The sequence below is a fragment of the Saimiri boliviensis genome, chromosome 15 (assembly GCF_048565385.1).
Source record: "Saimiri boliviensis isolate mSaiBol1 chromosome 15, mSaiBol1.pri, whole genome shotgun sequence".
Lineage (NCBI taxonomy): Eukaryota > Metazoa > Chordata > Mammalia > Primates > Cebidae > Saimiri > Saimiri boliviensis.
The window spans coordinates 31115717-31141620 of NC_133463.1; the positions used below are offsets into that span (position 1 = coordinate 31115717).

The 25904-nt window shown below is 40.6% G+C and overlaps 1 long non-coding RNA gene across 1 annotated transcript in view; it reads right to left on the reverse strand.

Moving 5' to 3' along the window:
• Positions 1–3765: 3765 nt before the first annotated feature.
• Positions 3766–25904, reverse strand: part of LOC141581446 (uncharacterized) — a 100827-nt gene continuing 78688 nt past the window's right edge. The window contains exons 2-4 of the long non-coding RNA XR_012514066.1: positions 19506–19604; positions 7799–7876; positions 3766–6112 (exon numbers count right to left, since the gene is read on the reverse strand). This is a non-coding gene — a long non-coding RNA (uncharacterized LOC141581446). The remainder of the gene's footprint in view (positions 6113–7798; positions 7877–19505; positions 19605–25904) is intronic.

The following is a 25904-nucleotide window of genomic DNA, read 5'->3' on the forward strand; positions in this document are numbered from 1 at the left end:
TTAATTCAACAAATATTTGATAAAAACATACTATACCCAAATGCCTAAATTTACATCTTACTTGTTGAGCTTTTAATGGTCAATTCTGGTCTTTTTCCAGAAATAGTACAAAAAAGACAGAGGGGTTTATTTTCAAATGTTGTTGGCAGAAACTGATGTAGCAATTCACCTCTCTAGAAGAATCCCCTGCTATTTCATCAGCTTACTAACTTCTGTGCACTGGAATTGAGAGAGCTGCCAAGTGCAGCATTCTTTTTGGGAAAAAAAAAATAGTAAATCCTAGTTTAAAATCCTAGAGGATAGGATTAATATCATATTCTGCTTCACTTGGCAAAACTCTTAACTCCTTTGATTGAGACATCATCTGTGCTTTTTTTTCAACTCTCAAATAGTAAATCTTGTACATTTCTAAATCCTTCCTGAAATATTATATTTACTATATATGTTCTACCATGGGTAGTATTTTCATAATCCTTTATCAAAAGGCTTTGCAACCTGCCTGCATTTAGCTATCTGCAAACTATCTTTTAGACCACATCTGCTTACTGCTAAATAGCTTGCCTTTGCTGTAACTCTGTGTTAAACATGACAAGTTATTATTGCATTTGCTATTTGCTGCCATTTGCAATTGTCATCTTTTAAGACATGCTGTCTCCCTAGACCACTTTTGATCATTTGCATGACATGAAAAGAAATGACTGCAAATAAAAATTGCTCAAATGCTTGCCTGGTTGTGGTTTTAAGTGAAACATCTGGGCTCATTCAAATCACCCTTCCTTCTGATGTGACCTTCTTTGCCATGACTCACAAAGGCAGGTGGCTTTTCCCAGGGGTTACTGGGAAAACAGCGAATTCTTCCTTCAGAGAGTATGTTTCTGGGCTCTTCAAAGCTTTCAGGAAGAAACAGGGGCACTTCTTGTTATTCTCTTCAACCTCTTCTGGGCTACTGATAGCTTTGACAACCAAACTCTCCCTAACTTCTTTTGACAAGGGAGTCCAGAGGATGGTCACCCAGCGGCTGAGGTAGTGTAGACAGAAATGTGGAAGCCTGGGAAAGACCTGGCTGCCATCTTTGAAACTGTGCAAGGGAAACAGGCTTGGTCTGGCCGGCTGCAGAGTGTGGAATAGAGGGTATCAGAACGAAGGAGGAGAATTCACTGCAGCAAAGTTTATGAACTGTCCCTAATTCAGGTCTCAGCTCAAAGGCCACTTCCTTGGAGAGACTTTCTCTACTGCCCAAACTAAAGTAGATCTCCTTCCCTTGATTTGCTTAATCATGTTACTCTGCTTATTTCCTCAAAACAGTTCTGAGACAATGAGGTTTCTTGTTTATTTATCTTTGTTGTTTTCCCCAGTGGAAAGTAAGCTCCATGGTGACAGAGATTCTGTCTGCTTTGTTCACCTGCTCATCTCTAGGTCAGGGCTGGCTACACAATTTGTGGGGCCCAATGCAAAATTAAAATGTAGGATGCCCTGTTCAAAAAAAAGAAAAGGGAAAAGTGCTGCTAAAGGCACTAGGTGTGATATTTTCCTTTCTTGAATGGTCTCTCTCTCTCTCAACTTGCCATTGTGTTTATTTGCCATTTAATGATATTTTTAGTTAAAAAATGTAAATTTAAAATTATTAGCATGATTTACTGTTAATCTTTATAATGTATAATGTCAGTTTTAAATGCAAATATAGCAGCGTTTAACTCTTACATAAAAATCATTAAAATTTATCTGCCACTTCACCAACATCTGTTGCTTTTTGACTTTTTAATAGTAGCTATTCTCACTGGTGTGTGATGGTATCTTATTGTGGTTTTGATTTACATTTCTCTAATGATTAGTGATGGTGAGCATTTTTTCATGTATTTCTTGGCCACATGTATGTCTTCTTTTGAGAAGTTTCTGTTTATGTCCTTTGCCCATTTTTAAAATTGGCTTCTGGAGAAGAGGGAACACTTACACATTGCTCGTGGGAATCTAAATTACTTCAGCCACTGTGGAAGGCAGTGTGGAGATTCCTTGAAGAACTTAAAAAACTACCATTTGACTCAGCAATCCAACTACTGGGTATATACCCAAAGGAAAATAAATTGTTCTACCAAAATCACACATGAACTCATATGCTCATTGCAACAATACTCACAATAGCAAAGAATCAACCTAGATGCCCATCAATGGTGGACTGGATAAAGAAAATATGGTTCACATACACCATGGAATGCTACACAGCCATAAAAAGGCATGAAATTATGTCCTTTGCAGCAACATAGATGCATCAGGAGGCCATTATCCTCAGAGAACTAATGTAGAAACAGAAAACCAAGCACAGTATGTTCTCTTGTAAGTGGGAGCTGAACATTATCTATCAGGTCCTGTGCTGTCTGCCTGGGTAATGGGATCATTCATACACCAAACCTCAGCGACATTCAATTTATCCACATAACAAACCTGCACATGTACTCCCTGAATCTAAAAAATGTTGAAAGAAAAAAAATAAAACAAAACAAAAAAATTACCAAAATTACAGAATCCATATATGTAGCTCATAAATGCATATATATTTCACTCTTATCAGAACAGTGGAAATACTACATGAAACTCAATGGTTTTTAATCACATCCTGAGACCTTCCACCAACACTCTTTACCTTCACCTTACTGAAAGGTAAGGAAGGATTGAAAGGGAGAGAAACTATTGTCCTAACATTCTCTCTCCTTCTAGCATTTCAGTGTTAAAGTGGTTGGCTAATACAGAGAAATAATGTGAATAAGAAAAGAAAAAATGCAATAAGGTCCCTTGGTTTTTGTTCTGGTTCAAACAAAAAAGCATGGCCTCTAGGATGTCAGCACCTGCCTCCTCCCCACCTTTCTCAGGAGTAGCCCTAACACAATTGCCTTGTACTTGCTTTTAGTCTCACTGAATGATTGAATATTGTGGGCCACCAAATTCTGTGCTCATGGGGTATCATCACAAACGCTATATGTGAATGGGAAGGCACTGCAACATTTCCTTTGCTCATGTGCATGCTCCCTCATCCCATTAGACTTCCTTTTATAAAACACAAGTTCCATGAAATTATTCATAATTGCAAGATAGTGATAGCAGGGCAATAAACCAAACGTGGGACCATTTGACTGTGGAAGTCTGTTCCCATGAAGCCAGCCCTAATCCATCTTCCACCACAACGTAGTTAATAAAGAGCACACCCAGCACAGAGGATGGGCACATCCATTCTTGTTGGATAGGTGAGTGACTGAGCAATTCAGAACTATCAGCCAATGAACTGAGATGCAGTGATAAATGACCTCATGGCCCAGAAAGGAAGAAAAAGACAAAGGTAGAGAGGCTGGCTCCAGCCTCAGTTTCCAACACTATTCCTGTTCCTCAGCCTACTTGTATCTCTTAGCCTTGAGTTCAATGAAATATTATTATTCCCTATAACAAATCTCCCCTGATTTATCTGTGTAGGTTTTTATAGCTTCTTGACAAAGAAATTCATTTTGTGCTGTGGCTCACCCATGACCCTCTCCAGACATACCCAGCTATACAATCTTATGAATGTGTCATGATTTTCACACTGCCATGCCTTTGACCAACAGAGTCATTGTTCTTTCAATGACCATGCGCTCTCTCTTCTCTATTCTCTTCTCTCCTCTCTTCTCCTCACCCCTTCCCTTCCCTCCCCTCCCTCTCCTCTCCTCCCCTCTCCTCCCCTCCCCTCCCCTCCCCTCTCCTCCCCTCTCTTTCCCTTCTCTTCTCTTCTTTCCTTTCCTTTTCTTTCTTTCTTTTTTTTTTTTTTTTTGACGTGGAGTTTCACTTTTGTCACCCAGGCTGGGGCGCAATGGTGCGATTTCAGCTCACTGCAACCTCCACCCCACAGTAGCTGGGATTACAGTCACCTGTGACCAGGCTCTTTTCTAATAGGCTAACTCCTCTTCTTTCTTCAAGATCAGCTCTCCTGTGATAACTTCTTCAGTTTTCACTTGAGACAGTCACTCAGATGTCATTGCACTGAAGTAGACTGACATTTCTGTTGCTAAAATTTCCTTGGGAGTGGGGTAAAGCAGTGTTCTCTTTTGTATTTCTATTGCCCAGAACCTTATCTAGTGCTTGATATTTAGATTATCACTGTTGCATGAGAGTTCATTGTTGATTTACCACATTACCATATATGGCTAGGCCTGGTGGACATTATTAGGACTAATTTCAGAATACCTCAGTTTTAAGTTGGTTACCACTTCCCAGTTCTTATTTCTCATGTTCAAAGATGATTTTTCACTGAAAACTCTTCTAGCTGATTATAAGGATTATTTAAGTTAGTGGTAGTAGAAAGAAATGTGGATAATAAAAAGAGGCATATTGAAACGGGCTTGGATATAAGCCATCTAAGGGACTATGTGTGCTCAGCTGTGTCTAGGGTACTTTTGGAACTATCTATTTATGAAATGACAGACCACAGATCACTGACAATGACACCCACATTCATTCTTGAAAAATATGACTCAGTTGTACGTTGCACACATACACGGGAGCAGGAATAGATCACAGATCACTCACTGTGACACCCACATTCATTCTTGAAAAGTATGACTCAGCTGTAAGTCGTGCACATACACAGGAGCAGGAATCTGAGGGGAAGAAATATCTATCCAGTGCAGATGCCATTCACAGAGATCCCCAGATAGTCTCCTAAGCAGCCTGAATTGTTCCTCTCGTCTGGTCTGCATCCCACTGGGAAACAGTCCAAGGTGTTAAATATTTTCACTGAACAGGGTGGTCTACCTCCTTTGGCATGATGTTTTAGAGAGGTCTCTTCCAGTGGGACATTGTTTATCATTTATTTCTCCTCTCAACTGAAAATTACAGAATGAATCCTGCTTTCATTCAGGTTACAGATTTGTTAAAATTATATATGAAATATAACAGATAATGTCATGATTTTGCCAAAACAAAACAAAAACAAAAAAAGTCTTACAAGATAGAAATGCTTAATGAATACATACCACATTTATCAGAACTTGTTTTCTCATTGTTATCAAGAGTTGGCCATGAGGAATAGGATATTAGGTCATATTAGACTAGGAAGCAGAAAAGGCAAAAGATAAAAACTCCACAGAAGATAGAGCAAGACCTGACACATCTATCTTCTTTGCTTGCCTCACCATTGTACACAGGAAGTGATCCCCTGCTGAGTGGAAAGACAGGCAGGTGAGACTGGCTTTCATTCAAATGATGGGTGGAAATGCCCCTGCCATGTTTGAAGGTTTAAAAAGTTCTAATGTTCAGAAGAAGAAGGAAGACAAAATAATATTCTCCTCCCCTCATATGCAATGCAGTGGGGAAATCGGTCCTACTCTTTTATTTGTGTGGTCAAAATGTAAGTATAAAAATGATTATCCAGATTGTGAGTCAATCTAATCGCTGAATCATCTTTCTTTAGCTCTGGACATTTAGCTAGCTCTCTGTGATACAACTGTGTCTCTCTGACCAAATAAGTCTGTGTCAAATAATGGTTAAAATTTCCACTGATCCCCAAAAGTCTGAGCACCAGCTGGATGTAGATGTTTGCCAACACCAGCAGTCATGTGGAACTCACTAATTGGGTATATGCGTCCTGGGTGTACAGAGATGCAATGCCAAAGGGGTGGCCGTACATCACGATGCCTTCAGAACATGCAATAATTTAATTGCTTTACAAAAAAAATGGAAAATAAAAGACTTGGCTGAAAGCAAGATTGCTTTTCGGAAGGGAAACTCTTTTCCCAGGGTGCACTGTGCAGACAAAACTTACTGCATCCCTTCTGAAAATGTGTCTGGAGAAGTCTTCCAAGATGATTAATAGAGCAAGTATTTCTCACAAGGGTCTGACCTTTGAAAGCACAGACAGACAAAAAGCTTAAATGATCAGAGAGGAATGGAGAGCATCAGGCTCACGAGACACCCATGCCCACAGACTCACCTCTCATCAGGGCCTGGAACACACTGTGCTGTCCCTTGGGGAAAGCCCTTTAGGACCATGATACCTTTGGAATCTTTTTGTTTCATTGTAAATGTCTTCTTTACCTTGAAGATTTTCTTTCAAATAATAGAACTTCCAGTTGGTATATTGTAGGTGGAGAGACTGCAAAGACAAAACAAATGTTTATGTTCGCATGTGGCAGACAGATGAACTAGAAAACTTGGTAAGGTCATACAAGTAGAAAGTAGTGGCAATATGGGGATTCAGGTCCAGTTAGGCCTAATTCTAAATCTCATTCTTGTTTTACTATCCCAAGCTATCTACAGCTTGCAGCGGGAGGGTTAAGTCATCTGCCTAAAAATAAAGCACGTTTCTGAGTTCTCCAGCATGGCATGCTGAGGGCCCTTGCTAAGTTGGTAAGTTTAAGCAATGATGAATTTTATTGTACCAAATGTGGAAATGCTTTTTAAATATCCTACTTCTGTTTTTACCCTTGGTTTTGCAGTAATTTTCATTCATTTATACTTGACTGACTTGTTGACTTAAAAATGTTATTGAATCACTACTCTACGCCAGGTGCTGCGCTAGGCAGTTGGTGTGCAGTGTTGTCTTAGCCTGAGTTTCCCCTAAAACTGAGCCTAAGGCTAAGGTTTGCATGCAGATGGTTTATTTGGGAAGTAAACTTGGAGGAAAGAAGTGAGGGGCCAGGGAGAGTGAAAGAGGAAGGGAGAAAGCAATACAAGGATACATTATAGAGGTGGCCACCAGTGTGGTTGGCTGGTGCTCAGTCCTGTTGGTACCTTTCAAAAGGTACATAAAAGGGACTGGAAGAAGAAGCATTTATTCACTGGCTCCTGACCTGATTTTATTAGAAGTTACCCTACATAGCATTAACATTTGGACACTTCCAGGTTGCACATGTATGAATGTCAAGCAGGCGCCTGCAGGTGCTCCCCCCACCAGGGGAGTCGGAGAAGTCTCTGGGCAGAAAGCAAAAGTATGTGGTGCAAGCTTCAGGTGTTCTCTTTCCATGCAGAGCAGTTTGAAGCTTCTTGGAAGTCCCTCCCAGGACCACAAGCTGAGGCTGAGAAGATATGAGGTAGTGCACAAGATGTCCAATGTAGTGAGCTAAATGGATACAGTCCTTATTCTCAAGGAAAAGCCTAAGTTTAGTCAGAGAGATGCTTATTAAATATATTAACTACATAATTACAAACCTCAAAAGGCATCGTGAAGGAAAATGACAGGTACCAGGAGAGACATTCACAGGCAATTCTACCTTAAATTGGGATGATGAGGGTGCCTTCTCTGGGGGAGTGACATTTAGAATGAGACCTGCAGAATGAGCAAGAGATGGTCTGGAGAAGGTGGTAGGGAAGGATATCACAGAGGGAACAGCCTGTGCAAAAACTGGAGGCAGAGTAGGTCTTGGTGAGCTATAGAAACAGAAAGACACCGACATGACTCAGCAGAGAGAGGAAGCTGGGGAGGGAGGAGTGAGACATCCCTAGAGAAGTAGGTGGTTGGGTTCTGGATTTTAAAGCCAGTAGAGGTATTTTAATATTTTTGAAAACCCTCTATGGTTTTTACAAACAATAACAAACAAATTGTGTTGTGCAGTAGGGAGAGCAGAGAAGCTTTTCCGAAATAGTTGCAGTTGTCTAGGGAAGGAATGTTGGTGGCTTGGACTAGTGACTGGTGTGAGGATAAAGAAAATTGGGCAGATTAAAAAGCTATTTTTTCCTCAAGAAAATGTGGCAGCAGGTCAGATATAAGGACAAGGACAATGGGGGGATCACATCTTGAGTGTTTACTCACCCACTCAACAAATATGTATGAAGTGCTTACTATGAGGAAGACGGTCTGCTACCCGGAAGAATCCCAAGATTGATAAGACTCCAGCTTGGCCTTTGAGTGACTCACAGTCTAGAAAGGAAGATGGAGATGTAGACAGATAATTCCAGGAGAGTTGCTATGATGGCTGCACATTCCAGATCCATTAAAAGCTAGCACAATCAAGGTTACTTCCACCAACACAGATAATCAAAAATGGATTCTACTTGGTGGCTCTAAAAGACCACTTACCAGTTGCTCAGAATAGTTCAGGAAATTGATTCAGAATGGTATCAATTGCCCGTGGCAACAATTAGCCTCTCTCCACCATCTGAACTATGATGTTTCAGCCATCCGGACTATGAAGTTTAGTCCAGAGCATTCACTCCTGGGAATGGGAATGCTAAATGGATCATAGTTAGCCAGGAATATAAAGCAGAGTTAGTCCCCATGAAGAGGTGTCCCTGGCATAATATCTTTGTAGTTTCTCTTCTGTCTTCTTTAAAGCTCCAGAAGCCATGATATACCACTAACAATGCCATCCTGCCATCTGGTATTCTTATAGTTATTGGCCAATCTTTCCAGATTGCATTATGAAGAAAAGGGCTTCCCTTCAAACCCTGCTGGGTTTGAGTCTTTATGTCATAACTATTTCCTGGAAGATACCTCAACCTGCTGCAGAATTTGCATTTTAGCTTGATAAGATATCATCTAGCACCTTCAAAACCATTGCCTGCATGCCTTTTGTCAGCCACTATGGGCTAAAATACAGAAATAATTTCCCCCAGATGAATAATGAACAGATTTTTCACTACCATTAAGAATGAGGAAAGGCTGGGCATGGTGGCTCACACCTGTAATCTCAGCACATTGGGAGGCTGAGGCAGGCAGGTCACTTGAGGTCAGGAATTTAAGACCAGCATGTCCAACATGGTGAAATTCCATGTCTACTAAAAATACAAAAATTAGCTGGGTGTGGTGGCACGTGCCTGTAAGCCCAGCTACTTGGTATGCTAAGCTAGGGGAATCCCTTGAACCTGGGAGACAGAGGTTTCAATGAGGCAAGATCACTCCACTGCACTCCAACCTAAAAAAAAAAAAAAAGAAGAAGAAGAAGAGAAAGAATGGGCACTGCATGGTGCTCCAATAGCTGAGAGCCCAAGACTGTGCATTGTCTCTCATTCTGGCTGGTAAGCCAGGGGGAAAAACTGTGTATTAATTGCTCTTTCTGAGAAGAATAACACTTTAGTGAATCAGGGATGATGGTGGCAACACTAAGTAAACTGTGCCTGTAATTCTAAGTGTTGACTCTCCTTCAAAGTTATTGTTATTAACTTCCATTCAATATCCTAAAATTAAGCTATACTTACTTAATACCTATCAGATTGAATGATAGTTGAATCTTAATGACAGTCTGACAGTTTCAAAATGCAAGATAAATGATTTTCTCATGATTTCTAGAATTAATTTTTCTTCTGTGTTCCAACAAAAAAAAATTGGTGATTTTTAGTCCACTGTTCACAAATGTATTTAGTACATTTATCTAAAGATATCACATGAGAGGTAAGACTTGACTCACACTGTTCAACTGGTGCTGATGCTTAGTAAGGACAAATTTTAAGAAAAAGAAAGAAAAACAGTAGAGAGAGGATGAAGATGTAGGCTTTCCCCCTATTGACCTTGCCTGGGGCCAATCCCATGCAATTGACTCCTGTATATAATGCTGATGTGGTCCAAGCATGACCAATCAGAGCACCCCATCATCCAGGGGCAGAATTTGGTTGAGAAATGAGCATGTGACCCTTGTAAGGACAATTAAATATTATCTCCATAGGTCTTGCTGGGGCCATTAAGAAAAGTGCTTTCTCTGTTTCTGTGTTAGTTTGTTAAGGATAATGGTCTTCAGGTTTGTCCATGTTCCTGCAAAGAACATGAACTCATCCTTTTTTATGTCTGCATAGTATTCCATGGTGTATATTACCACATTTTGTTTATCCAGTCTATCCTTGATGGGCATTTAGGTTGATTCCATGTCTTTATTATTGTGAATAGTGCTGCAATGAACATACATATGCATGTGTCTATCTTGATAATAAAATGATTTATATTTCTTTGGTTATACATGAGGTAATGGGATTACTGGGCCGAATGGTATTTCTGTATTCAAATCCTTGAGGAATTGCATACTTGCGCTTACAAGTGCAAGCTAAATGATAAGAACACATGGACAAATAGAGGGAAACAACACACACTAGGGTCTTTTGGAGGGTGAAGGGTCAGAGGAGGGAGAGGACCATGAAAAATAACTGATGTGTACTATGTACTAGGCTTAATATCTGGGTGATTAAATAATCTGTACAACAAATCTCCGTGACACAAGTTTACCTGTGTAACAAACCTGCACTTGTACCCCTGAACTTAAAATAAAAGTTAAATAAAAAATAGAGTGGAAAAAAAAGTAAAAGCATTTTCTCAATGTGGTACATACACACCATGGAATATTACGCAGCCATCAAAAATGATGAGTTCGTGTCCTTTATAGGGACATGGATGAACCTGGAAATCATCACTCTCAGCAAACTGACACAAGAGCAGAAAATCAAACACCGCATGTTCTCACTCATAGGCAGGTGTTGAACAATGAGAACACATGGACACAGGGAGGGGAGCACTACACACTGGGGTCCGTTGGGGGGAAATGGGGGAGGGATGAGGGGTGCGGAGGTGGGAAGAGATAGCATGGGGAGAAATGACAGATACAGGTGAGGGGAAGGAAGGCAGCAAACCACACTGCCATGTGTGTGTGTACCTATGCAACAATCTTGCATGTTCTTCACATGTACCCCAAAACCTAAAATGCAATAATAAAAAATAAAAAAATAAAAAAAGAAGAAGAAATAAGGGGGGGAAAAAGCATTTTCTCTCTTTCTCTTTGATCTCAATCTGTGAGGAAGGTAGGCTTAGATATGTCAGTACTCTTTTGATGAGAGGGAGGAGAGAAGAGATTTTGAGACCTGAAGCCAATAGCTGAAACTCTGGAAACAGAGTAGATATCTACTGAGGAGTCCTGACAACAATATGGTGTTCTTTGTTGCATTTCAGCAAGAATGCACTTTTAGTTCAAATGGTTAATGAAGATAGTAACTTCCGCATGGAGCAAGAGTCACACTTATTTGTGTTGGTGTCTTTTGCAACTGAGGAGTTCTAGCAACTATATGGTGTTCTTTGTTCACTGCATTTCAGCAAGAATGCAGGCTACTCTTGATGCCATGGGAAATAAACCTTTGCAACCACAAAAAATATCATGTTTTTGGCATATGCTTAACAACATATGAAAACGCTCATGATGAAACAGTTAACTGTTTATAGCGCAAGATCTAGTTTTCATATAATTCAACAAATGTAGACTGGAAAGAAATATACCAGAATTTTGGAAGTTGTTATCTATGTAGGTAGGATTAAAAATTTTACTTTTAATTTTCTTCTTTATACTTTTGTTTCCCAGATTTTCTATATGACACATAAACTGTATGTATAATCTTGAATAAACAGTATATTATTAAAGTCTGAAAATTCATAATTATGAGTTAATTCAAGATATCTTCCTTTGGCCCACAATGCACCTCCAAACATATCAAAGGTTATGTTTCAAAACACCTGAACAATTGAGTATTTAACTTCCGAATGCAATCCTTCTGGTGTTTATGTATTTCATTACAATGGATCCTTACCTACTGGATCTAGCCCTGTTGCACATTTAGTTCAAACTGGTAATGAAAACAGTATCTTCCACATGGAGCAAGAGTCCAGTTATTACTACAGATATTAAGATAAGGGGCAAGTTCATGAACCCTGTATTGATAGGGCAGTTGTGTCATCTGGAGGACATTTCTTCTCAATTTCATCTGACAAAAAGGCTGGATGTCAAATTCTTAAATAAACAATACGAAGTTCCTGTGGGGGAAGAACAAGTCAAATAGGAGATACTTGTTCTTGGCATAAAAGTCTATATTTAAGAATTAACTTATCACATTTCACAGCTCACTGTAAACTAAGAGGGGTAGGGAAGACAGGGTCAAAGGCTGCTCTAATTACTCTCATTTTAGCAAGCAGAATGAAATGAGGTTTCCTGGGGTAATTAATCAAGTCGTGATGAAAAGCGAACACACACTGGATACTTTTTGGGTCAGGGATTTGCTGGAAATTGCCACTGCCTCATGAAGGACACTGTCATTGGTCTGGCAGAAGGTTCTCACTTAGGAAAGAATGTATAGTAAAGCAAGGTCCAGTATTCAAAATAAAGGCTTAAGGAAAACAGCAGCAATTATCTGGCATTGCTCTTGCTGAGTTTTGGCTTCAGTTCTTGCTGGTAACAGGAGGCTTGCGAGTTTCTACGGGGTGTTGGGTGGAAACAGTCTATGCCTGGTGATTTTCACAAACAGATGAATATACTCCTATTTCCAAGCATGCAATTCAGCCACTTGGACTCCAGCAATAACTACCACTCGTTTCAAAGGAACTGGTGTAATGCAGTCCTTACTATCTGAGCTCATATCTATTACGAAAATCAAGCTGCATGTTTTTCCAGGTGCTACCATCTTGGAAATAAGGCACAAGGGGACCAAAAAATGTGTGTCAGACCCTAATGTGAAAGCCTCCAATTAGGCTTTTAAAAAAATCTAGTTATTGCAAGCTGTTTTGGCTAAAACCCGAATGTACTTAAATGTCTTCCAACTGTGGATATTTGCTGCTGTTATGACTGATATGTTATTTAAAAATATCCAAAAAATGCCATCAAATTAAATGTATATTTTATATTGTAATCTACTTTGGTCTTTTTTATTCATTTGAGTGTCAAATTAGGCAATGCCTGTTGATTGTCAGTAAAATGAGTACAGTAGAATGACTAAATAGCAAATAGTCCAACTGTCAGGATTTCTGAAACCATACCAGGAAAAACAGCAACGTGGAAATTAAATGCCATTTAGGGTCTTTGATTCTCTATCTGTCTCATTACAATGTTTCATGTTTCAGGCCAATCCTATTCTGTCCCTTTCCTAAGCCCCCCAAATAACATGGAAAGCAAAAAACAAATGTCCTACTGAACACCGTTATTCTAAATTTTATTTTTAAATGTTTTGCTCAGTTAGTCATATGTCTGAAAATGCATAGACTATCCTCTTAAGCAAGAGCGTGACTCAACTCTCACTACATACTTGCGAAAGGACTTTGGCATGCCCCATCTCTGAGGAGGCTGGTGGAGTTGAGGCTGAACCGAATAGTGGCAGAATGCCTTCGTGAACATGGAGGTCACTCCTGAGATCAAGGCTGGGTGGATCTGAAGGGTGGGGCAGCCCACTGGGCACCACATAAAGTCGGAGGGGCTGGAATGTTGGGGAAAAATTGAACAGACACTGAAGGAGTCAATCTATGGTTGCTGCCAAGTGTCTCCTCCTCTTCTACCATAAAGTTGGAATCTGCCTTTATCTCTTTCACCACCCCCATCCCAGTCTTTACCAGAGTCTCTATTTGTTCTCTGTTTGCAATCACATTTCATTCCATCTCCCAGACTTTAAGCCAGTGTCTTTATCATAAATTTGGCAACTTCGATCACACTATAAACCTTCCAGCATGTACAGTACCCCTTATAATCCTACGGTAATTTCCAATCACCTTCTCAAATGTTTCATGAAGCTTCCCTGTAAGGTTTTCTCTTGTATTTTCAAACTTGGATACCTTACCTAGTCTTTCCACAATACTCATCAAAATTATCAATCCCAAATAAACAGACCATCCGTAGGTTTGCTGTGATTAAATAACAGGATTAGATCCTTTAAAAAAGACTAAAAATTATTATAAGATGCAAAAGCAGTGGAGCTGATAGCACTGGGGGAAAAAACCAATGTAATAGCTGTCACTATAGAATGATTGAAAGTTAACTAATAGATTCGTCTCAGTGGCTGTTCAAAATGGTACTTTTAAAATTTTACTTTTGATGTTTAATGGTTTATAGGAAATATATGATCACTGTAGAGAAGTTAGAAGACATAAATAAAAAAGAATAAGAAATTATCTACGACTCCATCATGAGACTATTGATGTTTCTGATGTATATCCTTCAAGACAATAGTCTCGCTCTTCCCAAATACCTGTTTGTTCCACATGATCTACATGGAGCCTGGAGGAGTCTTATGGGAAAGGAATTCAAAACATGTTCAAATTTGAGGTTCAGGCATATGTAGTTATGTCTGGAAAACTTGGTGTGTGTGTTTGGAGTGATGTTCACTCCATAGAAGCCAATACCAAAGAGGACCTATGAAGTTCCTAAGAAAGAATTCATCCTAAAAGTCAAGATAATTGGGGCAAACTCAGAAAGATGGACTGAAAGACAAAGTCATGATTCTGGATTCAGGGTGTAGCTATAACGTCAGCCCCTATGCACCGCACTCCCAATGCCCCAGCTTTTTAGGTTAGTGCACTCTGGAGATAAAGACACAGTGGGCAAAAGTGAGAGCTAAAATCTAGGATTCCAAACAACCTTGCAGTAGTTCCCCTTTACCTCAGCATAAAAAGAGAGTTAAGAACCTGCTAAAACTCAGGCACCAATGATAGTTATCCTTAATGGGAACTTCATAGACTGTTCACTTGCTCTACCTAACGTACACATACAAATGCTATGTCACACTATATAACCTGCTTTTAAAATCAAATATATTATGATCTTCTGTTGACACCAGTAAATATATTTCTGTAACAGCATTTAAAGTTGTTTTAGCATATAAATTTTCTCACAATGTATTTATAAACAGTGGGTCAGTGAAGATCCTTATAGCTAAATCTTTGGATAAATGCTAAATCATTTAATTCAGATGAATTCTTAGAAGTGGGATTGTGGGTCACATGGTATGCATATGTTTAAGACCTCTGACATATACCAAACACACATATGTTATGTATCCTTTAGGGATACTGAACCAACTTACTCCTATCAGCCCTGAATGAAAGTGACAGATATAACATTATCCTTTTAATTCCTTTAATCTCTAGCTAACAGATAGAACATCCCTTCCCTTTCTAAAGCCACCACCCACTGTAGATAATATGGAGGTATTAAACCAAATGGATTTGTCCACAGTTTGCAGAACCCAGTCCCATCTTAGGCCAATATGGCAGGCATGGCCCATGCTCAAATCCTTAATCTTGGCTTATCTCAGTTCTCTTCACTCTGCAAGTGTGTAACTAATCTGGCCACTCCCCAGTATATTTTGTTGAATACTGCATTTTTCTCCTACTTAATATCATGTTGTTGGAATAATTTTCTTCCCTGATGTATTATTTTACATTTTCCAAGATCTTCTCTTACTTGGTATTCCTATACTGCTTTACCGATCTCCCTGAGCATGGTGACTTACAGTGTGAATTCACTCACATCATAGCCACTTTAAATTAATGTGCCAGACAAAAACCCATGAGGCATCACTATTATCAACTGTGCCTCGATATACTGCATCTGTTCCTCCTTGCTCTCTGTTTCTTTTTGAGAGCTCATTTCCAGTGTCATCAATAGTCCTGTGGTCTCTTTTCTATTCAACATTAGATACACATTTTTAAGCTACCCAATTGTTTAAAGGGGAACTACAAAAACATAAAATCGGCCGAAGAATATACTGTAAATGCAAACTTTTTTATTACTTGGCAAAGGTTGTAAAAAATGGTGGTTATATGAAAATAAAAAAAATAGCACTCATACACTGGTGGGTATAAACTGGTATAGTGTTTCTGGAAGGTAATTTGGGAATATATATCAAAAGCCTTAAAAAGTATTTAATCCATGCAATTCTATCTCTATGCATTTATATGGAGAAAATAACTGAACAAGTATAAAAAGATTAATTTAAAAGTGTGTTTCATGCAGCATTCTTTATAAGTAGAAATGCAAACAAACAGAAAGTTACATAATAGAGAATTCTTTAAATAAAAAAGAGTTCTATGTGCATATGGAAATATATGCAGCTATTAAAAATGATGACGAGTTTGTATTTACAGTAATGGAAGAAGCTCGATGATATAATGATAAATAAAAACAGCAGGTTGCAGAGTAATTGGTATGGTATGATCCCATCTCAGTAATAAAGGCATTTGCATTTATGTAACCAGAGTAGAAAAGCTGGATCCCATTTCTATTGGCATGCATGCTAAGCATGGGAGAAAGGACACCAGAGTGAAGTGTTAGAGACACTTGTGCCCAGGGGAAGAAAAGAAGAAAGCAGGAGGGAAGGTCATGGCCAGTATAAGTAGAGGCTTGATCCCTACACAGATGGGGGCGTTCTCTCCAGTTTCAACCCAAAGTAACACATGGCTCTGGAACCCTGAGAATGCTGAGTGGAGGTGCTATGTTCAACTTAGGAGAGATCACTCTGGGAGCACCAAGATAGAGCATCTTTGACAGAAACCTGGCTTCCAAGAGCAGTGGCAGCACATTGCAGAAACATAAAAGGCCTCTTAAGAAATTGGCATATAAGCACTTCTTCCTAAAGCAAGTCACATGGCCATTGCAACCTCAGGAGGAGAGGAAATACACTCTACCTCTTTAGCAGCAGTGGGACATGCAGTTATATGGCAAAAGGCATGGATTTAGGAAAGGGTAGAGAATTGAGATCAGTATTGCAATCTATCCTACTTGCATTTTCTCATATTTTGGACAATAATCCCATAACATTTATGTATTTATGTCCATTAAAATAGGTGATAAGTTAGATCATTACACTAATGGCTCCCAAAGAACCATGTCACCCAGTGTTGGGGCCTGCATTGGTTTCCTAGGGCTGCTGTAACTAAACACCACAAACTAGGTGGCTTCAAACAAAAATGTATTCTCTCACAGTTCTGGAGCCCAGAAGTCTGAAATCAAGGTGTTGGTAGGGCCATGCTCCCTTTGAAGCCTCTAGGGGAGGATTCTTCCTTGCCTCTTCCAGCTGTTGGTAATTCCATGAGTTTCTCGGCTTGTGGCAGTATAACTCCTATCTCTGCCACCTTCACTTGGCTATCTTCCTTCTGTGTCTGTGAGTCTTTCCCTGTTCTTATAAGGACACCTGTCATTTTGATTTAGGGACCCAATTTACTCCAGTACAATGTCATCTTAACTTTATTATATCTGCAAATACCCTAGTTCTACCTTATAGGGTCACATTCTGAGGGACTGGGGGTTAGAACTTCAACTTCTGATTTTGAAGGATGCAATTTGGCTCATCACATTGGCCTGTGTCATTCCCTCCCTCATTGATTCTGGGTCATATGACTTGCTTTTGTCAACAAGACAGCAATAAATTTGACATAGAAAGACTGCGCTGGGTTGGGCATGGTGGTTCATGCCTGTAATCTCAGCACTTTGGGAGGCCAAGGTGGGCGGATGGCTTGAGTTCAGGAGTTTGAGACCAGAATAGGCAGCATAGCAAAAGCCTGTCTCTAGCAAAAATACAAAAAAAAAAAAAAAAAAAAAAAAGAGTTGAGCATGGTGGCTCACACGTGTGGTCCCAGCTACTCAGGAGGTTAAGGTGGGAAGATGAAGATCGCTTGAGCCTGGGAGGTGGAGGTTGCAGTGAGCCAAAATTATACCACTGCACTCCAGCCTGGGTAACAGAGTGGGACCCCCTTAAAAAAAGAAAGAAAAGGAAGGAAGAAAGAGAGGAAGGAAGGAAGGAAGGAAGGAAGGAAGGAAGGAAGGGAGGGAGGGAGGGAGGGAGGGGAAGGAGAGAGGGAGGGAAGGAGGGAGGGAGGGGAAGGAAGGAAGAAACAAAGGAGGGGAGGAAGGAAGGAAGGGAGAGGGAGGGAGGGAGGGATGGAAGGAGGGAAGGAAGGAGGAAAAAGAAAAAAGGAAGGAAGGGTTGATGGGCACTTGAGCACTGAGGCTTGCCCTCTTGGAGTGCTGCCCCACTACATGAGGAAGCCTGGTGTCACCTCTTTGAGGATGAAAGGACCACAGGCCAGCAAGGCCCTGCTATCTCACATGTCCTAGATAAGCTCATTGCCCAGTCCAACTTCAGCTTGAGGATGGGCTGGGCATTGAGGTGAAGCCCTAGAATTGGCCAAGCAAGTCACAAAATTGTAAGAATTCATAAATTATCATTTCATAGAAGTCACTGAGTCTTGGGGTGGCAGTAATAGAAAACTGAAACAAATACTTGTTGGTTTTCCTAAACTCTAAGCCCCCAAGAAGATTTGATGTTCCCCAGCCCACCAATTCTAAAACCATTGGTTTTATTGGAATTGAAAAGAACTTTAGAGATAATCTGGTCCGACTTCCTCATCTCACAGATAAGATAATTGAGACTCAGGAGCTACAAGCATGCCCCTCTCAAGACAGGAATCAGTCTGCTGACTTTTGGTTCTGTGCTTCTTCGACATTACCAAGCGGTCACATGCTCTAACATGAAACTACTACTCTGAGGGTGGGATTGGCTCATGGTCACATGGCTATTTAGTGTCAATATCAGGTCCAGAAATCAGATTTTCTAAGTCCTCATCTAGAATTCTCTTCCTTTTGGGGGAGAATGAGGAGTATACAGAGTATCTTTTGCTCATACATTTAGCTGAGTATTATCCTGCCAAGTGTTATCTTTGTCCCAGAGTGGGGTTCAAGGGGAAAGGGATACCATTGCTTATCTTTCCTACCTCAGAAATGTCTTTCTCTTCCTTTTTAATTCTCCCTTCCTAAATCCCCCAGTCCTGGAAATATGAGTAAGAATTCCTACCCCTCCCCATCAGCCACCACTTCATGCAGGATGGATTAATGAGGTTATGTCTCCAAAGAACTTTGAGTTCCTTGGAAGAAAGGCATCAACATGCAAAGTGGCGGTTGTTATTGCGATTACTTCACTGAGTAGGGTTTCACAGCTGTCCTGATGGAAAAGGGGCCAACAAAACAGAATGCCAGTTTCCCCCAGCAGAGGAGCAGCTGGAATGGATTATAAATGAGACCTGTGTGCCCGGTTCTCTTTTTCGTCAAAGTCCATCAGCCTCTCTCAATGCCCAGCTCTCCCCTTGACAGCCCAGCAGGGTCTCTGAGCCAGACAGGTGTGGGCAAAGGCACCATCTAAGCCCCACGTGCATAAGCCTGCTTGGCAGGGGCAGCAAAACCCTATATTCTGAACCGGGGCCAACCCATTACCAGTGTTCAGTAATGCAATGGATTTCTCTAGTGGTGATTCGGGGTAAGTAAAATATTCTCATTGCTCAAACTTCCCTCCACTTTATAGGGCAGGAGGGATAGGGGAGGGAGAGAAAAGGCTGTGCAGACTCAGACAAATGTCCCATTGCCAGGACCAGAGCACCTCTACCCACCCTTCCTGCCTTCTCTCTCTTTTTCTCTCTTCCTCCCTTTCTCTCTTTCTCCCTCCCTCCCTCCCTTCCTTCCTTCTTTCCTTCCTTTCTTCCTTCCTTCCCTCCTTCCTTCCTTCCTTCATTCATTCCTTCCTTCCTTCCAAGAAACATATATGTATTTAATATTATGTCAGGCATCATGTTAGGTCCTGAAGAAATAACAAAAACACAAGATGCAGCCCTTCCTTGTCCTTTGGAGGCAGGAATGGTGGTAGTGAGTGAGGCAGAAACAGACAAATGAATAGAAAATCCATAACATCATCCATAACACATTCCAAAAGCCACATTGCTACAGCAAAACTACATATACGGTACCCCAGAGACACACAGAAGAGCCACTTACCCTGGCTTTGAAGGGATCTTGGAAGAACCATTGGGAATAGTCAGGTCAAGTGGATGGCAAAGGGAAGGGGTATTCCAAGCAGACACAGTTCCACTGGTTCTGGAATAATATAAAAGTTGTCAGTGTTTTGTATATATGGAAAAAAGATTATGAACATTATAATAGTATTACTTAGGTTATAATCACAATATTATTCCTTCATTTATTGAATATTTTCTATCTGCCAAGCACTATTAAAAACTTTAAATACAATGCCTTATTTAATCCTCATGGCAATTTTATAAAGCAGATTCCATTACTATGCTTACTTTGCTGAAGATGAAACTGAGGCCCAGAGAGATTAAGTGAATTGCTCAGTCACAGAATAAGTGAGTAGAAGCATCACACTCTCTCTCACACAGTCTCACTGCACAGGCAGGCAGTGTCTGGACCAGACACAACAGCCCCTTCATATAGAGACCTACCACTTTCACATGTGAATTAGCTCTGTCCCTATTGGACTTAAAACAAAACAAAACAAAAAACAGGTCTGTAATATTAAGGTGCAATACACATAGTGGATTCTCAATACCTATTTGCTAAATAAAATAAAATAATTCCTTAAGTACAGGGCATAGAAGTTTTCTGGTGCTTTGAGAAGAATGGGTATGAAAAATTCTGATCCAATAATTCATGCATGAAATAACTTTTTGGGTTTTTTTCAGAATAAAATCTTCCTGTATCTAGTTGTTCCCAGCTTTATTGAGGTATCATTGACAAATAAAATTGTATATATTTAAAGGGTTCAATGTGATGTTTTGATATAGATATTACAAAATGATTACTACAATCAAGCTAATTGACATAGCCATGACCTCACATAGTCACCTTACACGTGTGGTGAATGAAATAGCTTTTTTTGTTTTTGTTTTTGTTTTTGTTTTTTGAGAGGAAGTTTCACTCTTATTGCCCACGCTGGAGTGCAATGGTGTGATCTCAGCTCACTGCAACCTCCGCCTCCCGGGTTTAAGTGATTCTCCTGCCACACCTGGCTAATTTGTTTTTTTTTTTTTTTTGTATTATTAGTAGAGAAAAGGTTTCTCCATGTTGGTCAGGCTGGTCTGGAACTCCTGACCTCAGGTGATCCACCCACCTTGGCCTCCCAAAGGCGTGATTACAGGCGTGAGCCACCATGCCCGGCCTGAAATAGCATTTTTAATCAACACAAAATTATATGCAAAAACATGTTCCTAGGGACAACTTGGCCCCTTTTAGGTACAACTTGTCTTTAAGTTGTCAGTCCTTTCCTAACCCTTTTGTCTTATCTCTCTAGCCAGACCCTAAGTCCCTAGAGATCAGAGATTTGTCTGTCATCTTTTCCCATCCTCGTCAGTACCCAATTCTACCCCTCCATTATGCTCCGAGGGTGATCTTGCTGGGTCTTCATTAAACAGTTTATCACAGCATTCCTCACAGTTGAGTTAGTTGTGTGCAAGTTCAATGAATTCTTTAAGGCATTTATTGGGGCACATAACACATTTCCAGTAAGTACTTTTGATCTGAAAACAGAAGACACTTGCTCAGGGCTGGTAGATAAACCAAACCCAGCCAAAAACTTTCAACCAGCTCATGGACTTTCTTCAACATCCTGTGCTTTTCAATCCTTTCAGTTCGCAATATCTTTTTCTTTACTCCCCCTCTCTGTGCAGCATTCCTCAGCTATATATCAGAACCAAGTTTTTACTTTCTTGATATCACGCTCAGTTATATATTTTGACTGGGAAATCACCCAATTTGAGGATTTTTTTTTTCTTAATATGACCATTTCAAATACCAATGAAAATGTTTCATTTTTTAGATTTTGTGTATGTCTGTGTGTATGTTTATTAATGCCAAATGTTCTATTTAATGCATTCTATTAATCTGGCTTGTGGTGCTTCCTACTTAAACAACAGTTCTTTGCTGATACAGAGAAAAAATGATGACATTTAATCAAAAAAAGTAAATAATTACTAATTTCTTATTTCTAGAATCCCACTGGGCTTCGTATTTTTAATGCATTGTCTTATTTGAATTTGACAACACCCTTCACAGATGGACATTATCATGATGTCCATACTACAGATGAAGAACCAGTGGGTTCAAGGTTATAAGCAATTTGCCAATGAAACACTGGAATTCAAATGGATCTGATTCCCTGGTGTTCCTAAAGACTCAACTCTAATGCCTCCCCTTATTTACCTAGAATCAAGAATTTCTCAAAGCACCCCAGGGTTGATCACATTTGCCTCCCACATAAAGAAGGAAACTGAGGGGCACATGTAGGTGATATAGCTGAGATCCCAGAGGCTGCTACTCATTAACTGTAGTTTGTGGGTGACACTCCACTATTTCTGCCTGTTTTGTATAATGAGACCTAAGAGGGTAGGTATCAAATTGTTCCTGCTCGCTTTGTGCAGACAAAACGGTTACGTTTGAGTGACAGAAGTAAACAGATATGTAAGTGTGTCTGGGCTCTGTAAAAATTAGCTGCAAAAACAGCTTCTGCCTTTCTCAGCTCACCAGGACAGCCATAGTGAGAGCGAGGCAGGGCGAGAGTCACAGAGCTCCACATCGTTCTGTGGTTACTTTACATTGTCCCCCAGGCATATGTAACCAAATTGTCAATTCCCAAACCTTTCTTCCATGTGTGGCATTTCCTCTGAAGCAAGTTGAGCTAGAAGAGGACAGGGACCTGGCAGGCTGCCTGCAGGCTAATCAACCCCACAAAAATAAAGAAACACAGAGCTAGGACCTGGCATCTGGTTGGATCCCATCCATCATAAACTAAAATTATTGCAGAAGGAATCTTCCTTTTTCATTTGTTGTCCCCATTGTTTACCTAAAATCTGATAGGGGCTCTGTGGGATAATTTGGCATCTCTCTGCACTCCACACTGTGTGCAGGTAGCATGCAGTGGTGGAAATGGGGCAGGCTATAGAGTGACACTTGGGAAGGATGCTCAAACCACCACTCCCAGGTACCCTCTTGGCAGCAACCTCACTATTTCATGCAGACCCAGGCTGTAGGGAGTATTCAGTGTGGCAAACACTCTAAAGCAATGGCCCCCAGCCTTTTTGACACCAGGGACCGTTTCATGGAAGACAGTTTTTCCATGGATGGGGTGTGGCGGGGGTGGAAGGGGATGGTTTCCGGATGAAACTTTTCCACCTCAGATCATCAGGCATTAGTCAGATTCTTATAAGGAGCACTTAACCTAGATCCCTGGCATGCACAATTCACAGTAGGGCTCTCACTCCTATGGGAATCTACTGCTCCCACTGATCTTACTGGAGGTAGAGCTCAGGCTATAATGCTCTCTGGCTGACCACTTACCTCCTGCTGTGTGGCTCGGTTCCTAACAGGCCACTGATCAGTACCAGTCCATGGCCTGGAGGTTGGGGACCCCTGGTCTAAAGCATCTAGCATAGGCCTCAGTTCATGGAAGTCACTTAACAAATGTTAACTTTAATTCCCTCTTTGTTCATAATATTTTTGATGACTTGGATAAATTATTTTGTCCCGGATTCAATATAGATGATAGAAAGAGAAAGAGAAAGAGAGAGAGAGAGAGAGAGAGAGAGAGAGAGAGAGAGAGAGAGATATTGATTGAGACATAGGATTTTTCTTCCTCATGACAACCCAGCTCTGTGGTCATGGACATATCCCTAGCCTAAGTGGCTCACGGTAATGTGGACGCTGGAGCAGCCTGCCTACATTTGAATGCCTGCCTTGTCATTACCTAGCTGTGTGAATTTGAAAGAGTCACTTAAAGTTTCTGTGACTCAGTTTCTTCATCTGTAAAATGGGTATAATAACAATAATACCCATCTCACAAAATTATCTTGAGAATTTGAAGAGTTAATCTACATAACTGCTAAGAACATTGCCTGGTACATAGAAGTGATTAATAATCATTAGCTTTTTCTCTTCTGTAACTAGTCCTTCCTTGCCCTCTGCCTTCACATGTTATATCTGTTAAAACAGGAAAATTGATAGTTGCTGCATTTATTTTGTTTAGTCGTTGTGAAGGAAATAAGCAGTGCAGAGGACCTACTATGTGCAGGCACTAGCAGTTTATGAGGATCAAAAGTGAAAGAAATGTAAAATGAAGAGCAAAATTGGGTAAATTTTTAAAAAGTCATATGATTTACATTGATATTTTAAATGATTGGGGAAATTTCCATAGCACTAGAAACTGTTGCCTGTCACTCCAGGAAGATGGTTTTGTTGAAATTTCTGATACTGGAGATACGGAATTGGTGATATAACAAAAGGAACAGGTTCCACTGGCAGATTTTTCCAAATTATGAATACCAGATCGTCCACAAGAAGAGTACCAGTTCTCCCTCCTCTCCAGCCCTTTGTATGTAGCCTTCCTTTGAAGTGCTTATTAGTGATTGACTTTATGAGCTGATGGGTTTTATGGGATTGTATTAGTTCATTTTTATACTGCTGATAAAGACATACTCAAAACTGGGAATAAAAAGAGGTTTAATTAGACTTCAGTTCCACATGCCTGGGGAGGCCTCAGAATCATGGCAGGAGGCAAAAGGCACTTCTCATATGGTGGTGGCAAGAGAAAAATGAACAAGAAACAAAAGTGGAAACTGCTGATAAACCCATCAGATCTCATGAGACTTATTCACTATCACGAGGCTGGCACAGGAAAGGCTGGCCCCCATGATTCAGTTACCTCCCCCTGGGTCCCTCCCACAACATGTGGGAAATCTGGGAGCTACAATTCAAGTTGAGATTTGGGTGGGGACACAGTCACACCATATCATTCCACCCCTGATCCCTCCAAATCTCATGTCTTCACATTTCAAAACCAACCATGGCTTCCCAACAGTACCCCAAAGTCTTAACTCATTTCAATATTAACCCAAAAGCCCACAGTCCAAAGTCTCATCTGAGACAAGGCAAGTCCCTTCTATCTATGAGCTTGTAAAATCAAAAGCAAGCTAGTTACTTCCTAGATACAATGGGGTTACAGGTATTGGGAAAATACAGCCATTACAAATAGGAGAAATTGGCCAAAACAAGGGGGTTACAGGGCCCATGCAAACTCAAAATCCAGCAGGACAGTCAAACCTAAAGCTACAAAATGACCTTCTTTGACTCCAGGTCTCACATCCAGGTCATGCTGATGCAAAAGGTGGGTTCCCATGGTCTTGGGAATCTCCACCCCTGTGGCTATGCAGGTTACAGCCTGCTTCCTGGCTGCTTTCATGGGCTGGCATTGAGTGTCTGTAGCTTTTCCAGATGCACAGAGAATGCTATTGGTGGACCTACATTCTGGAGTCTGAAGGATGGTAGCCTTCTTCTCACAGCTCCTCTTGGCAGTGTCCCAGCAAGGATTCTGTGTGGGGGCTCCAACCCCATACTTCCCTTCTGCACTGCTCTAGCAGAGGTTCTCCATGAGGGCCCCACCCCTGCAGCAAATATTTGCCCAGGTATCCAGGCATTTCTATACATCTTCTGAAATCTAGGCAGACGGTTCTGAACCTCAATTCTTGACTTCTGTGCATCTGCAGGCTCAACACCATGTAAAAGTTGCCAAGGCTTGGGGCTTCTACCTTCATAGCCTGAGCTGTACGTTGGCCCCTTTCAGTCAGGCTGGAGCAGCTGGGACACAGGGCACCAAGTCCCTAGACTACACACTGGGTTTCTGACATGGCCTGGGGACACTTTTCCATGGTCTTAGGAATTAACATTAAGCTCCTTGCTACTTACGCAAATTTCTGCAGCCAGCTTGAATTTCTCCTCCAAAAATGGACTTTTCTTTTCTACTGTATTGTCAGGCTACAAAGTTTCTAAACGTTTATGCTCTGTGTCCCTTTTAAAATGGAATGCTTTTAACAGCACCCAAGTCACCTTTTGAATACTTTGCTGCTTAGAAATTTATTCCACTAGATACTCTAAATCATCTCTCTCAAGTTCAAAGTTCCATAAATCTCTGGGGCAAAAGAAAATGCCACCTGTCTCTTCGCTAAAAACATAACAAGAGTTAACTTTTACTCCAGTTCCCAACAAATTCCTTATCTCCATCTGAGACCATGTCATCCTGGATTTCATAGTCCACATCATTATCAGCATTTTAGTCAAAGCCATTCAAGAAGTCTTTAGGAGGTTCAAAACTTTCCCACATTTTCCTCTTTTTCTGAGCCCTCCAAACTGTTTCAACCTCTCCCTGCTATCCACTTCCAAAGTTGCTTCCACGTTTTCATGCATGTTTTCAACAATGGCCCAGTCTACTGATACCAATTTACTGTATTAGTTCATTTTTACACTGCTGATAAAGACATACTCGAGACTGGGACAAAAAGGGGTTTAATTGAAGTTACAGTTCTACAGCACTAAGGAGGCCTCAGAATAATG